The sequence below is a fragment of the Mercenaria mercenaria genome, chromosome 1 (assembly GCF_021730395.1).
Source record: "Mercenaria mercenaria strain notata chromosome 1, MADL_Memer_1, whole genome shotgun sequence".
Taxonomy (NCBI): domain Eukaryota; kingdom Metazoa; phylum Mollusca; class Bivalvia; order Venerida; family Veneridae; genus Mercenaria; species Mercenaria mercenaria.
Window position 1 is genome coordinate 115,740,211 of NC_069361.1, and position 15,304 is coordinate 115,755,514.

The following is a 15,304-nucleotide window of genomic DNA, read 5'->3' on the forward strand; positions in this document are numbered from 1 at the left end:
GAACAACTCTAGCGACCACTTGTTTGACCAAAACATGTGATATCTTGGTCTGTTGTTAGTCTTGATGTTCCCTAGGCCCAGTTTGAATTTTTGGTCTTGTGGGGTCAAAAACTGCTAGGTGTCAGGAGGTCAGATCAAAGGAAATGGAAAAGCATCGTGAACACTCGACGCGACACTTTTTTTAACCTATCTTTATGGAAAACTTGGTCCCAAAATGTTAGACTGGATGATCTCTAGGTTCAGGTTTTGATACTGTATCTTGTGGCGTTTTCGTTCAAAAACTTGGGTCTGTAGGGTCAGTCAGATCAAATGAAAATGTTTGTGAACACTCTAGAGACCTAATTTGTGACCCTTCTTTATGTTACTTGGATCAGAATGTTCGCCTTGATGATCTTATTAGGTCAAGTTCGAAACTGGGTCATGTGCGGTCAAAAACCATCTTGAACTGTATGTCAGTTTCTGAGGGGAAAGCTTACTGTGATTCACTCTAGAGACACATTTGTGACACTATTGTCTTTATGAAACTTGGTCCAGAATATCCTAGTCTTGATGATCTCATTAATTAAATTTGATAAAACGGGGTCATGATGGGCCCGTCAATAACTCTGGTCAGTAGGTCAGTATCAAGGGAAAGGTTGGTGAACACTCTAAGAGACCACATTTTTTGACCTAATCTTTATGAAACTTTTGTCAGAATGTTAGTTCTTAATGATCTTTTGGGTCAGCTTTGAATCTTGTCATGTGGCGTCCAAAAAACTAGGTCAGTAGGTCAGATCAATGGAAAAGCTTGTGGAACAATCTAGAGACCACATTTTTGTACCCAATCTTTATGCAAACGTAATCAGAATATTAGTCTTGTTGATCTTTAGGTCGGGTTTTTTCGAAACCTGGATTATGTGAGTGTCTAATACTAGGTCAGTATGTCAGATCAAAGGAAAAGCTTTTTTGTAAACACTCTTGTAGACAACTTTTGAGACCAAAATAAATCTGTATTAACTTGGGCTGATTGTTAGCCTTGATGATCTTTTGGTCAAGTTCGAAACTGGGTCATGTGGGTCAAAAACTTAGGTCACGTAGGTTTGATCAAAGGTATAGCTTGTGAACACTCTATAGTTATAGACCACTTTTGTCACCTAATCTTGATTTGATATCATGGTCAAAATGTTAGGTCTTGATTATCTCATTGGTCGTAAAATTTGAAACTGGATCTATGTGGGGAGTCTAAATCTAGGTCAGCAGGGCAGATCAAATGAAAAGCTTGTGGAACACTCTAGTGTCTACATTTGTGACCTAATCTTTAGGTAACTTGGTCGAATAGTTAGCCGGTTGTTCTCTTGGGTAAAGTTCGAAACTGGGTCATGTGGGAGTCAAAATATTTACTGTAGGTTCTGATCAATTTAAAGCTGGTGACACTCTAGAGATCCTTCATTTTCAATGGCCCATCTTTTTATTACATGAGTCAATATGTTTTTGTCTTATTTATAGGTCAGTTTCGATATCTGGGTCATGTGGGTCAAAAACTAGGTTAGTAGGTCAGATCAAAGGAAGAGCGTGTGAACACTATAGAGACCACAATTTTTGTCCAATCTGTATGAAACGGTCAGAATGTTGACTTGTTAAAATCTAGGTCTAATTCGAAATGGGAATCATGTGGGAATCAATAAACTAGGTCAGTAGTCAGATCAAAGGAAAAATCGCGTGTGCACACTCTAGCGACCACATTTGTGACCCTATTATTTTATGACTCGTTGGTCCAGAATGTTAGTCTATGATGATCTCTAGGTCATTGTTCGAAGATGGGTGTATGTTGGGGTCGAAAACTAGGTTAGTAGGTCAGAATCTATGGATAGAAAAGATTTTGATGCACGCTTGCGACCTCACATTTGTGACCCAACCTTTATGGAACTCGGTATGGTTGTTAGTCTTGTATGATCCTAGGCCTGTTGTAATCTTGAGCATGTGCGCGTCTAATAAACTAGGTCAGTAGGTCAGATCAAAGAAAAGATTGTGAACCTCTAGAGACCACATTTTTTGGCCCAATCGTTATGAAACATGGTCAAATGTTGATCCTTTTATGATTTTCTAGGTCAGGTTTGAAACTTGGGTCTTGTCGGGTCAAAAAGCTAGGTTTGTTGGTCTGATTCAAAGGAAAAGCTTTGTGAACACTATAGAGACCACACTTTTGTACCCAATCTTTATGATGAAACTGGGTATAGAATGTTAAGCTTGGAATAATCTCTATGTATTTTTTGAATCTGGGTCATGTGGAATCAAAAAACTAGGTCAGTAGGTCAGATCAAAGGAAGGGCTTGTGAACACTAACGACCACATTTGTGACCCAATTATTATGAAACTTAGTCAGAATGTTAGTTCTTGCATGATTCGCTTTGACGTGTTGTGATTCCTTGGTCATGTGGGTCGTCAAAAACTCTGGTTCTAGGTCAGTTCAATGGAAAAGCTTGTGAACACTCTTGAGACCCATTTTTGAATTACCCTTTCTTTTATGAACTGGTCGCAAAATGTTAGTCTTGATGATCTCTCTAGGTTCAGGTGTCGATACTGATTCATGCGGGGGTCAAAAACTAGGTCAGTAGGTCAGATCGATTGAAAACGCTTGGCGTTTTGTGGTGAATCTCTATAGTCCACATTTGTGACCCTATCTTTTGAAAACTTGGTCCAGTATGTTAGCCTTGATGATCTTTAGGTCAAGTTCGAAACTATGTCATGTGAGGTCAAAAAACTTGATCAGTAGGTCAGATCTAATGGAAATGTTGTGAACACTTAGACGACATCATTGTATGCCCAAACTTTATGAAAACATAAGCCAAAATTTAGTCTTGATGATGTGTAAGTCAGATTCGATACTGGTCATGTGGGCGGTCATATAAAATGCTTGGTGTGATGTAACCTCTAGAGACCACTATTGATGGCCCAACCACTAACTTTAAGAAAACATAGCCAAAATGTCTTGTCTGTGATGATTTGTAATCAGATACGAAACTGGTCATGTGGGGGTCAATTCTATAATTGGTTAGTAGGTCAGGATTTGATCATAGGAAAAGCTTGTGAACGTCTATGAGACCACATATTAATGTCCAAATCTTTATGAAACTTTGTCATGTAATGTTAGGCCTTGATAATCTATAGGCTATTTTGAAACGGGTATTGGTGTATCAAAAACTAGGGTCAGAGGTAGGTCAGATAAAGGAAATGCTTGTGAACAACTCTAGCTTGCCTTATCCGTGCTTCCGGTACGTGCATGTCGTGGAGGGGGCACTTTATGGCGCTAACTGTGTCATGTTTTATTGTCTGTATTTTGTCGACCTAGTTAGCCGTCACATGACTCTTAAAACCGGGGATGATGTGGCATAAAAATTGGGAACTACAATCAACCGGTATGCATCCTTCCGATATGTTACACGTCGTTTCGTGTTGGTCTACATGGTGAGCGCGCCACAACTTGAGAACTTTAAGTGAGAACCTAAAGAGTTGCCCTCCTGTGGATCCGGATATCTCCGTCGACAGCATGCTTTGATGTTATCCTGCTTTTATTTGTTTTTATCTGTGCTTGCCGGGGTTGGTATGTACGGTTGTGGCTGTTGCGCTCTTGCGGCTCTTGACGTATTACCCCGGCAGAACTGACCAATGGCAGCGGATTAATTCGAATCAAGAGGGTACTCGATAAATACCTCTGGCTCTGAAGGAGTCAGCTCCGGTCGACTTGGTCGTCGATTTGCTTGAAAATTGTCGCTTATTATCGCCAACAATATGCGGTCTGCTTTGGTCTGACGGCAACGATGTGAACTGGCTTGACGTTTATGAGTGCTGAAGGACGAACTAATGATGTGGAAGACCGAGGGGGGGGAACTACACAGTTCATGGCCAGCGGGATCCAGAGGGATGCGATTTTGCTGTCCGGATGAGATACGTTCGATTATTGCCAGAAAAGGAAGGAGTTCTGTACTGTAGGATAGATATACACGCAGACTACACTTTTTACTACGCAGATTTTCACCATGTATCTACGCAGAATCCATACATAAGAAGGCACCCCACATTTATTCTACGATGATTACACACAAACTATGAAACAATAATACGTGATACTTAAAGGATGTTTTTTTTATAGGGAGTCAGTGTTGAAAAGTCGATGTTCGAAGAGGATGAGGGGAAAATAATTGCAGCAACAGTCGCCCATATGGTCATCAACCGGTGGCGACCTTATAAACAAACCATTAATTACACAATTACTTCTGCGTCCTACATGTTTGAACCCTTTTATTTGATATAATTTGTCTGAATTTTAGGCTTGATATTTCTAGGGTCTAATTCGATACTGGGTCATGTGGAATAAAATAACTAGGGTCAGTAGGTCTAGATCTAAGGAAAAGCTTGTGAACACGATTGCGACCACATTTGTGACCCATAAATCTATGTAATACTTGGTCAGTGGTTAGTCGTGTGGATCCTAGGGCCAAGGAGGAATTTTGGTATATGTGGAGTCAAATATTTCTAGGTCTGTAGGTCAGATCAAAGGCCATTTGCTTCAGTGTACCTAGCGACACTTGTTTGACCCAATCTTTATGAAACTTGGTCAAAATGTAGACGATTGTTCACTTTGGTCAGGTTCGAAACTGGTATATTGTGGGGGTTCATACCACTAGGTCAGTAGGTCAGATCTTATGTAAAGCTTCGTGATCACTTTAGAAACCACTTTTGTTGACCCCTTTCTTTATGAAAAGTGGTCAGAATGTTTAGCCTTGATGATCTTTAGGTTCAAGTTCGAATTTGGGTCATGTGCGGTCTAAAAACTTGTACAGTAGGTCAGTTCAAAGGAAATGCTTGTTGATCTGCTAGAGTCCACCATTTATGGTCCAAACTTTATGAATACATTTATCAATATGTTACTCTGTTAATATTTAGGTTTGATTCGGAAAATGGGTCATGTGGAAATCAAATACTAGGGTCTGTAGGTCAGATCAAAGAAAGCTTGTGGTGAACACTCTTATATGAGACCACATTTTTGACAAGCCCCAATCTTATGAACCTGGTCAAAATGTTAGTTTTTGTTGATTTTAGGTCAAGTTTGAAAAAATGGATCATGTGGGGTCATAAACTAGGTCTGTGGTCAGATCAAAGGAATTCTGGGTGTACCAGTCTAGAGACCACATTGTGGGCCCAAACCTTTATGATGGCAATACAAATATTGTAGTCATTGATAATTTCTAGAGTGAGTTCGTACTGGGTTCAGTGGAATCAAAATCTTGGGTAGTATGGTCAGATCTTAAGGAAAAGCTTGTGAACACTCAATAGACCACATTTTGACCCATCTGTATGAAACTTGAGTCAGAATGTTTGTCTTCTTAATCTTTAGATCATGTTTTTGGAATCTGGAGTCATTTAATGTTGGGTTCAAAACTAGGTCAGTAGGTCAGCTCAAAGGGCTTAATACTTGTGATCACTCTAGACACCACATGTGTGACCTATTCTTTTTGAATCTTGGTCAGAATATTAGTTATTGATAATTTCTTAATAATTTGGAATGGGTTTACATGTGGGGTCACATACTACGGGCAGGGCGGCAGGAGGTCAGATCAAAGGATTAAAGCTTGTGAACACTATAGAGTCCTCAATTTTTGACCTATCTTTATGAATCTTGGTAGAATCTTACACTTGGATGATCTTTTGGGTCATCCTTCATACTGGATCTTCGTGGGGTATATTATATTAAACTAGGTCTAGGTGGGTCAGATCAATGGAAAAGATGTAGTGTAACACTCTAGAGCACCACATTTGTGTACCCTTCTTTATGAAACTTGGGTCAGTTTTTTATTGTCTTTATGTAATCTCGAGGTCTAATTGTCGTTATGGGCATGTGGGGTCATGATATAGGTCTGTAGGCTGTCATTGGAAAAATAAGCTTGTCGGATTGATTTATGTATGTGACTGTGATCCACTCTAGAAGAGGACCCACTATTTTTGACCCAATCTTTATGTATTCTTGGTCCAAAATATGTTTGTCCTTGATGAGCTCTTGGTCAAGTTCTGAAACTGGATCTTGTGGGGGTCGTGTCAAGAAACTTTGAACGTAGGTCTGATTCAAAGGATCTAAAAGCTTGATGTGAATACACCTCAAAAAGACCTATTGTATGGCCAAATCCCATATCATTTATGTAAACATGGTTCAATATGTTAGTCTTGGGATTTCTGGGCAGGTTCGAGTATCTGGATCATGTGGGGGATCAATAACTCTAGGTATAGTAGTGTCTGATCAAGGGAAAAGCTTTTTGTGTTGAAATGGAACTCTCTTAGAGAGAGAACCACATTTGTGACCTTCTTTATGGAAACTTGTCTGAATTTTTGGCTTGATAATCTCCTCTTAGGTCTAATTCGAAACTGGGTCTTGCTTGTGAATAAAATAACTAGGTCAGTTAGGTCTCAGATCAAAGGAAAGCTTGTGAAACACTCAGCGGACCTCATTTGTGACCCATTCATTATGAAAACTTGGTCTGTTGTTAGTCTGTTGTCACAGTAGGCCAAGTGTGAATTTTTGGTCATGTGGAGTTCTAATAACTAGGTCTGTACGGTCAGATCAAAGGAAAAAGCATAGTGAACACCTAGCGACACATTTGTGTCCCAATCTTTATGTAACTTGGTCAAATTTGTCATATAGTCGTTGATCACGAGGTCAGGTTTGAAACTGTAACTCTTGTGGGTTCAATCACTTTAGGTCAGTGTGTCAGATGAAATCAAAAGCGCTCGTGAACACTTTAGAGAGAGAAACCTCATTGGTGACCAATTCTTTTATGAAACTTGGTCCAGTAGGTTAGACTTGTTGATATTTAGGTAAAGTTCGTTACTCGGGTCTTGTTGCGGTCAAATATCGTGATCAGTAGGTCAGATCAATGGAAAAGCTTGTGAAACGTTCTAGAGTCCATAATTTATGGTCCATACTTTATGAAACATTGTCAAAATGGTACTCTTTGATAATTTTTAGGTCTGATTCGAAACTGGCGTAGGTTAGATCAAAATCTAGGGCAGTAGGTCAGATCTAAGGAAATGTTGGTGAACACTCTATCGACCACATTTTTGGACCCTTTCTTTATGAAACCTGGTCAAAATGTTAGTTTTGTTGATCTTTAGGTCATGTTTGAAACCGGATCAGGGGGTGTGGGAGTCAAAAAAACTAGGTCAGGTTGTAGGTCAGATCAAAGGAAAAATGCTTGTGATACACTCTTAGAGACCTACATTTTTGGCCCAAAACTTTATGAAGCATTATCAATTTGTTAGTATTGATATATTTCTAGGTCTAGTTCGAAAAATGGGAATTTGTTTGGAAATCAAAAACTAGGTTCAATAGGTCAGATCAAATGAAAGCTTGGTGAACTCTCTATAGACCCATTTTTGACCCAATCTTTATGTGTAATTGGTCAGAATGTTAGTCTCAGGTTCTTTAGAGCAGTTTGTGTAACTGAATCTTTGTGGGTGTCAAAAAACTAGGTCAGTAGGTCAGATCAAAGGATAAAGTTTCGTGATCACGACACACATTGTGACCAATCGTTATGACACTTCGTATAGAATTTTAGTCTTGATAATCTCCTATAGTAATGTTTTTGATTGAAAACTGGTCATGTGGCGCGTCAAAATACTAGGCAGTTAGGTCTGAATCAAGGAATAAGCTTGTGAATTATAGGAGACACATTTTTGACCAAATCTTTATGAAACTGGTCAAAGTGTTAGGCTTGATGTATTCTATAGGTAATGTGTGAAAACTTGTTCATGTGGGGTGTCAAAAACTAGGGCTGTAGGTCTGGATCAAAATGAAAAGCTTGTGGTGAACACTCCTGAGGTACCACATTTGTGTCACTAGCGTTATATGAAATTGGTCAGAATGTTAGCCTTGTTGATCTTTAGGTCAAGTTAGAAACTGGGTTTCATGTGGGGGGATAAACTTGATACAGATGGACAGATCAAAGGGAAATGGCTTTTGAATACTCTTGAGTCCACTTTTTTTTCACGATCTTTATGAATCTTGGTCCAAAATGGTGATCGTGTAATTTCTAGGTCAGGTTCGAGACTGGGTATTTGTGGGTCAAAATCTTTGTTAGTAGGTCAGTCAAAAGGAAAGCTTGTGAACACTCTAGAGAACCACATTTTTGACCCATTTGAATGAAAACTTGTCAGAATGTTAGGCTTGATAATCTCTTGGTCTAGTTGTAAACTGTTCATGTGGAATCAAAACTAGTCAGTAGGTCAGTTCATGGAAAAGCTTGTGAACACTCTTGCGACACTTGTATTGACCCAAACATCTTTGTATAATTGGTTCTGATGTTAGTCTTGATGATTCCCTAGGCCAAGTTTGATTTTTGGTTTGTGGGGTCAAAAACTAGGTCAGTAGGTCAGATCTATAGAAAAGCATGTGAACACTCGGCGACCACATTTTTTAATCCCTATCTTTATGAAACTTGGTCAAATTGTTAGACTTGATGATCATCTAGGTCAGGTTTGAAACTGTATATTTGGGTTCAAAATACTAGGTCAGATTAGGGTAGATAAAAGGTAATGTTTGGGATACTCTAGAGACCACATTTGTGACCCAAATCTTTAGAAACTTGCGTCAGTGAATGTTAGCCTTCCTGTATGATCTTTATGGTCAGTTCGGAACTGGGTCATGTGCGGTCAAACAACTTGAACTGTATGTCAGATCAGAGAAATGCTTGGTTGAACACTCTAGAGACCTCATTTGTGACCCAGTCTTTATGAAACTTGGTCAGATTATTGTTCTTGATGATCTCTAAATAAATTCTGAATACTGGGGTCATTGGGGGGTCAATACGACTAGGTCTGTAGGTCAGATCAAAGGGAATGGTTGTGAAAACTCTAGAGACCTCATTTTTGACCTAATCTTTATGAAACTTTTGTCCAGAATGTTTGTCTTAATGATCTTTAGGTCAGCATTCTTTTGATTCTTGGGACTTGTGGCGTCTAAAATCTAGGTCAGTAGGTCGATCAAAAGGGCAAAAGCTTGTGAAACACTCTAGGACCACATTTTTTGACCCAATCTGTATGAACTTAAATCAGAATATTAGTCTTGATGATCTTTAGGTCGGTTTCGAAACTGGATTATGTGAGGTCAAAAACTAGGTCAGTATGTCAGATCATAAGGAAATGCTTTTGAACACTCTGTAGACCACATTTGTGACACAATCTTGTTAAAACTTGGTCAGATAGTTAGCTTGAGATCTTTAGTGTCATGTTAGATAATGGGTCATGTGGCCGTCCATAAACTAGGTCAGTAGGTTTAGATCAAAGGTAGTGCTGTTGAACACTCTATAGACCACATTTTTCACCTAATCTTTATGAAACATGGTCAAAATGTTAGTCTTGATTATCTCTAGGTAAAATTTGAAACTGGATCATGTGGGGTCAAAAACTAGGTCAGCAGGTCAGATCAAATGAAAAGCTTGTGAACACTCTAGAGACTACATTTGTGACCAAATCTTTATGAAACTTGATCAGAATGTTAGCCTGGATGATCTCTAGGTAAAGTTCGAAACTGGGTCATGTGGGGTCAAAAAATTAACAGTAGGTCAGATCAAACTTAAAGCTGGTGAACACTCTAGAGACCACATTTATGGCCCAATCTTTATCAAACATGGTCAAAATGTTAGTCTTGATTTCTAGGTTCAGATTCGAAAATGGGGTCAAGTGGGTCAAAATACTAGGTTAGTAGGTCAGATCAAAGGAAGAGCTTGTGAACACTCTAGGACCCACATTTTTGAACCATCTTTATGATACTGTCGATTGTTAGACTTGATGAAATCTAGGTCTAATCCCGAAACTGGATCATGTGGAACAATAAACGTAGGTCTGTAGAATCAGATCAAAAGGAAAGCTTCCGTGCACACTCTAGCGTCCAACATTTGTGGACACAATTCTTATGGACTCTGTCAGAATGTTATAGTCTTGTTGATCTTAGGTCCAAGTTCGACTGGGTTATGTTGGGTCGAAAACTGGTTAGTAGAGTCAGATCAAAAGGAAAGATTTTGTGCACTGAGCGACCACACTTGTGACCCAACTTTATGGACTTGGTCAGAAGTGGTAGTCTGATAGATACCTAGGCCAGTTGTGAATCTTGTCATGTGCGGTCAAAAACTAGGTAAGCTGTAGGTCTGATCAAAGGAAAAGTTTGTGAAACACTTAGAGGACTCATTTATGCCCAATCGTTATGAAAAACCATGGTCTAATGTTGAGCTTTATGATTTCTTATGGTCAGGTTTGAAACTGGGTCTGTGGGGTCAAAAGCTAGTGTTAGTAGGTCAGATCAAGGAAAAGCTTTGTGAACTACTTCTTGAGACCCTCACTTTTGACCATTCTTTATGAATACTTAGGTCAGTATTTCAGCGTGATAATCTCTTGTCTTTTTTTGAAAACTGGTTGGGTCATGTGGAAAATCAATAAACTAGGTCAGTTGGTCAGCTCAAAGGAAGGGCTTTGGTGAACACTAACGACCACATTTGTGACCCAATTATTTTGATAATCTTAGTCAGCAATGTTAGTCTTGATGATCGCTAGTCCTGTTGGTGTAATCTTGGTTCATGTGGGGTCAAAAACTAGGTCATAGGGTCAGATCAAAGGAAAAGTTTGTGACACTATAGAGACCCATTTTTGACCCCAATCCTTTATGAAACTTTGGTTCAAAATGTTAGTCTTGATGATCTCTAATAGGTCCAGGTTTCGAATATGATTCATGCGGGGTCATATCAAAATCTAGTCACTCAGTAGGTCAGATTTTCAATGAAACGCTTGTGAACACTCTAATAGACCACATGTTGTGACCAACTCTTTATGATACTTGGTCCAGAATGTTAGCCGTGATGATCTTTAGGTCAAGTTCGTAAAAACTAGGTCTATGTGCGGTCAAAAACATTGTACATTAGGTCAGATCAAAGGTATGCTGTGAACATCTCTAGTGACCAACTTTGATGGCTCCATAAACTTTTTGAATCAATAGCCATAAATGTTAGTCGTGATGATTTGGTAAGTTTCAGATTCGAAACTGGGTCATGTGGGGTCAAATTCTTGGTTAGTAGGTCAAGATCAATGGTTAAGCTGGTGAACGCTCTAGAGACCAATTTTTGACCCATTCTTTTTGAAACTTTGTCAGATAGTTAGTCTTGATAATCTCTAGGCTATTTTGAACAGGGTCTTGTTGATTATCAAAAACTAGGTCAGTAGGTCTGATCAAAGGAAATGCTTTTTGTGAACACTTTAGCTGCCCTTCTCCGAGCTTACGGTTCGTGACAATGTCTTGTGGTGGGGGCACATTTGGCGCTATCTGTGTCATTGTATTTTGTCTGTATATTGTCGACCTTGTTAGCGTCCATTGAATCTTAAACAGGGGTGTGTGGCCATTAAATAAGGGAACAATCAATTCAACCGGATGATCCTTCCGGATATGTTCACGTCGTTTCGTCCCCGTTGGTCTACTTGGTGAGCCGCCGCACAACTTGAGAACCTAAAGAGTTGCACCCTGCTTGGATAATACGTTTCGACAGCATGATTTTATCCTGCTTTTATCTTGTTTTTAAACTGTGCTTGCCGGGTTGTATGAACCGTGTGGCTGTTGCGCTCTTGCGGCTCTGACGTATACCCGGCGCGACCAATGGCAGCGGATTCGCTCAAGAGGGGACTCGGAAACTGGGGCACTGATAGGACGTCAGCTCCGGTCGACTTTGGCTGAAATTGTCGCATTTCGCCAACCAAATTGCGGTCTGCTTTGGTGACAGGCCAACGATGTGAGGCTTGCCGATAATTCTGAGTGCTGAAGACGACTAATGATGTGGACGACCGAGGGGACTACCAAAGATCATGGCAGCGAGGATGCATTCCGGAATGCGAACGTTCTATATTGCAAGAATAGGAAAGGAGATCTGAACTGTAGGAAGAATTTAAATCTCGCAGACTACAACCATTACTACGCATATTTCAGCTTATTACGCAGAATCCTAACATATGAAATGGCACAACATAACTAACGATGATACACACAACAGATGACACATAACTACGATGATACTTAAATGATGTTTTTTAAAGGGAGTGATGAAAAGACGATGTACGAAGAGGAAGAGGGAATAATTGCAGCAACAGTCGCCCATATGGTATCAACCGGTGGCGACTATAAACAAACCAATACATACACACATACTCTAGCGACCTCTTTTTGGTCTCCAATCTTTATGAACTTGGTCAGAAGATTAGTCTTCTTGATCCCTTGGCCAATGTGTGAGTTCTTGGTCATGTGGGGGGGTCAAATAAACTAGGTCAGTAGATCAGATCAATGGAAAAGCTTTGTGACCACTCTAGAAGACCACATTTTTGAACCAATCTTTATGCAAAATTTGGTCAGAATGTTAGTCTTGATGATCTTAGGTCTGTTTCGAAACTGGTAATGTGTGGTCAAAAATAGGTCAGTAGGGTTAGACAAAGGAATAATTTGTGGTGAAACATCTATAGTGTTCAACATTTTGTGACCCAATCTTATGATTCTTGGTTCCGAATGTTAGCCTTGGTGATCTCTAGGTCAGTTCGAAACTGGGTCTTGTGGGTCATAAAATAGGTCTGTAGCTTACATCAAAGGATAAGCCTTGTGGACAATCTTGAGACCACATTTTTGACCAATTCTTTTTGAAACATGGTCAAAATGTTGTTCTTGAGAACTCTAGGTTTAAAATTGAAACTGAATCATGCGGGGGTCAAAAACTAGGTAAGCTAGGTCAGATCATAGGAAAAAGCTTGGTTTACACTCTAGGGACCACATTTGGGACCCAATCTTTCTGAAACTTGATCAGAATGTTAGCCTTCATGATCTCTAGGTCTAGGTCGAAACTGGGTCATGTTGGGTTAAAAACTAGGTAAGTAGTCAGATCAAACTAAAAGCTTGTGAACACTCTAGAGACCACATTGATGACCCAATCTTTATGAAACTTGGTCAGAATATTAGTCTTGATGATTTCTAGGTCAAGTTCGAAACTGGGTCATGTGGGGTCAAAAACTAGGTTATTAGGTCAGGTCAAAGGAAAAGCTTGTGAACACTAGAGACCACATTTTTCACCCAATCTTTATGAAATTTTGTCACAATGTTAGTCTTGATAATCTCTAGGTCTAATTCGAAACTGGGTCATGTGGAAATAAAAATCTAGGTCAGTAGGTAAGATCAAAGGAAAAGCTTGTGAACACTAGCGACCACATTTGTGACCCAATCTTTATGAAACTTGGTCAGAAAGTTTGTCTCGATGATGTCTAGGTCATATTCGAAACTGGGTCATGTGAGGTCAAAAAGTAGGTCAGATCAAAGGAAAAGCTTGTGAACACTATAGAGACCACATTTGTGACCCAATCTTTATGAAACTTGGTCAGAATGTTAGCCTTGACGACCTCTAGGTCAGGTTCGAAACTGGGTCATGTGGGTCAAAAACTAGGTCAGTAGGTCAGATCAAAGGAAAAGCTTGTGAACACTATAGAGACCACATTTTGACCCAATCTTTATGAAACGTGGTCAAAATGTTAGCCTTGATGATCTTTAGGTCAGGTTTGAAACTGGGTCATGTGGTTTCAAAAAACTTGAACAGTAGGTCAGATCAAAGGAAAAGCTTGTGAACACTCTAGCTGCCTTCTCCGAGCTTCCCGGTACGTGCATGTCGTGGAGGGGGCACTTGGTCAAAATATTAATCTTGATAATGTCTAGGTCAGGTTCGAAACTGGGTGATGAGGGGTCAAAAACTAGGTTAATAGGTCAGATCAAAGGCAAAGCTTGTGAACACTCTAGAGACCACATTTTTGACCCAATCTTTATGAAACTTGGTCAGAATGTTAGTCTTGAATATCTCTAGGTCTAATTCGAAACTGGGTCAAGTGCAATCATAAACTAGGTCAGTAGGTCAGATCACAGGAAAAGCTTGTGAACACTCTAGCGACCACATTTGTGAGCCAATCTTTATGAAACTTGATCAGAATGTTAATCTTGATGATCCCTAGGAAAAGGTATGAATCTTGGTCATGTGGGATCAAAAACTAGGTCAGTAGGTCAGATCAAAGGAAAAGCTTGCGAACACTCTTAAAGACCACATTTTTGACCCAATCTTTATGAAACTTGGTCAGAATGTTAGCCTTGATGATCTCAAGGTCAGGTACGAAACTGGGTTATGTGGGGTCAAAAACTAAAATAGTAGTCAGATCAAAGGAAAAGCTTGTGAACACTTTAGAGACCACATTTCTGACCCAATCTTTCCGAAACTTGGTCAGAATGTTAGTCGATGATCCCTAGGCCAATTGTGAATCTTGGTCATGTGGGGTCAAAAACTAGGTCAGTAGGTCAGATCAAAGGAAAAGCTTGTGAACACTCTAGAGACCACATTTTTGACCCAATCTTTATGAAACTTGGTCAAAATGTTAGTCTTGATAATCTCTAGGTCTAATTCGAAGTTGGGTCATGTGGAATCAAAAACTAGGTCAGTAGGTCAGATCAAAGGAAAAGCTTGTTAACACTCTAGAGACCACATTTCTGACCCAATCTTTATGAAACTTGGTCAGAATGTTAGTCGATGATCCCTAGGCCAATTGTGAATCTTGGTCATGTGGGGTCAAAAACTAGGTCAGTAGGTCAGATCAAAGGAAAAGCTTGTGAACACTCTAGAAACCACATTTTTGACCCAATCTTTATGAAACTTGGTCAGAATGTTAGCCTTGGTGGTGTCTAGTTAAAGTTTGAAACTGGATCATGTGGGGTCAAAAACTAGGTCAGTAGGTCAGATCAAAGGTAAAGCTTGTGAACACTCTAGAGACCACATTTTTGACCCAGTCTTTATGAAACTTGGTCAGAATGTTAGCCTTGATGATCTCTAGGTCAGGTTTGAAACCGGGTCATGCGGGGTCAAAAACTAGAACAGTAGTCAGATCAAAGGAAAAGTTTGTGAACACTCTTGAGACCACAATGATGACCCAATCTTTATGAAACTTCTACAGAATATTAGTCTTGATGATCTCTAGGTCAAGTTCGAAACTGGGTTATGTGGGGTCAAAAACTAGGTCATTAGGTCAGATGAAAGGAAAAGCTTGTGAACACTCTAGAGACCACATTTTTGACCCAATCTTTATGAAACTTGGTCAGAATGTTAGTCCTGATAACCTCTAGGTCAGGTTCGAAACTGGCTCATGTGAGGTCAAAAACTAGGTCAGATCTAAGGAAAAGCTTGTGAACACTATAGAGACCACATTTGTGACCCAATCTCAGAATGTTAGC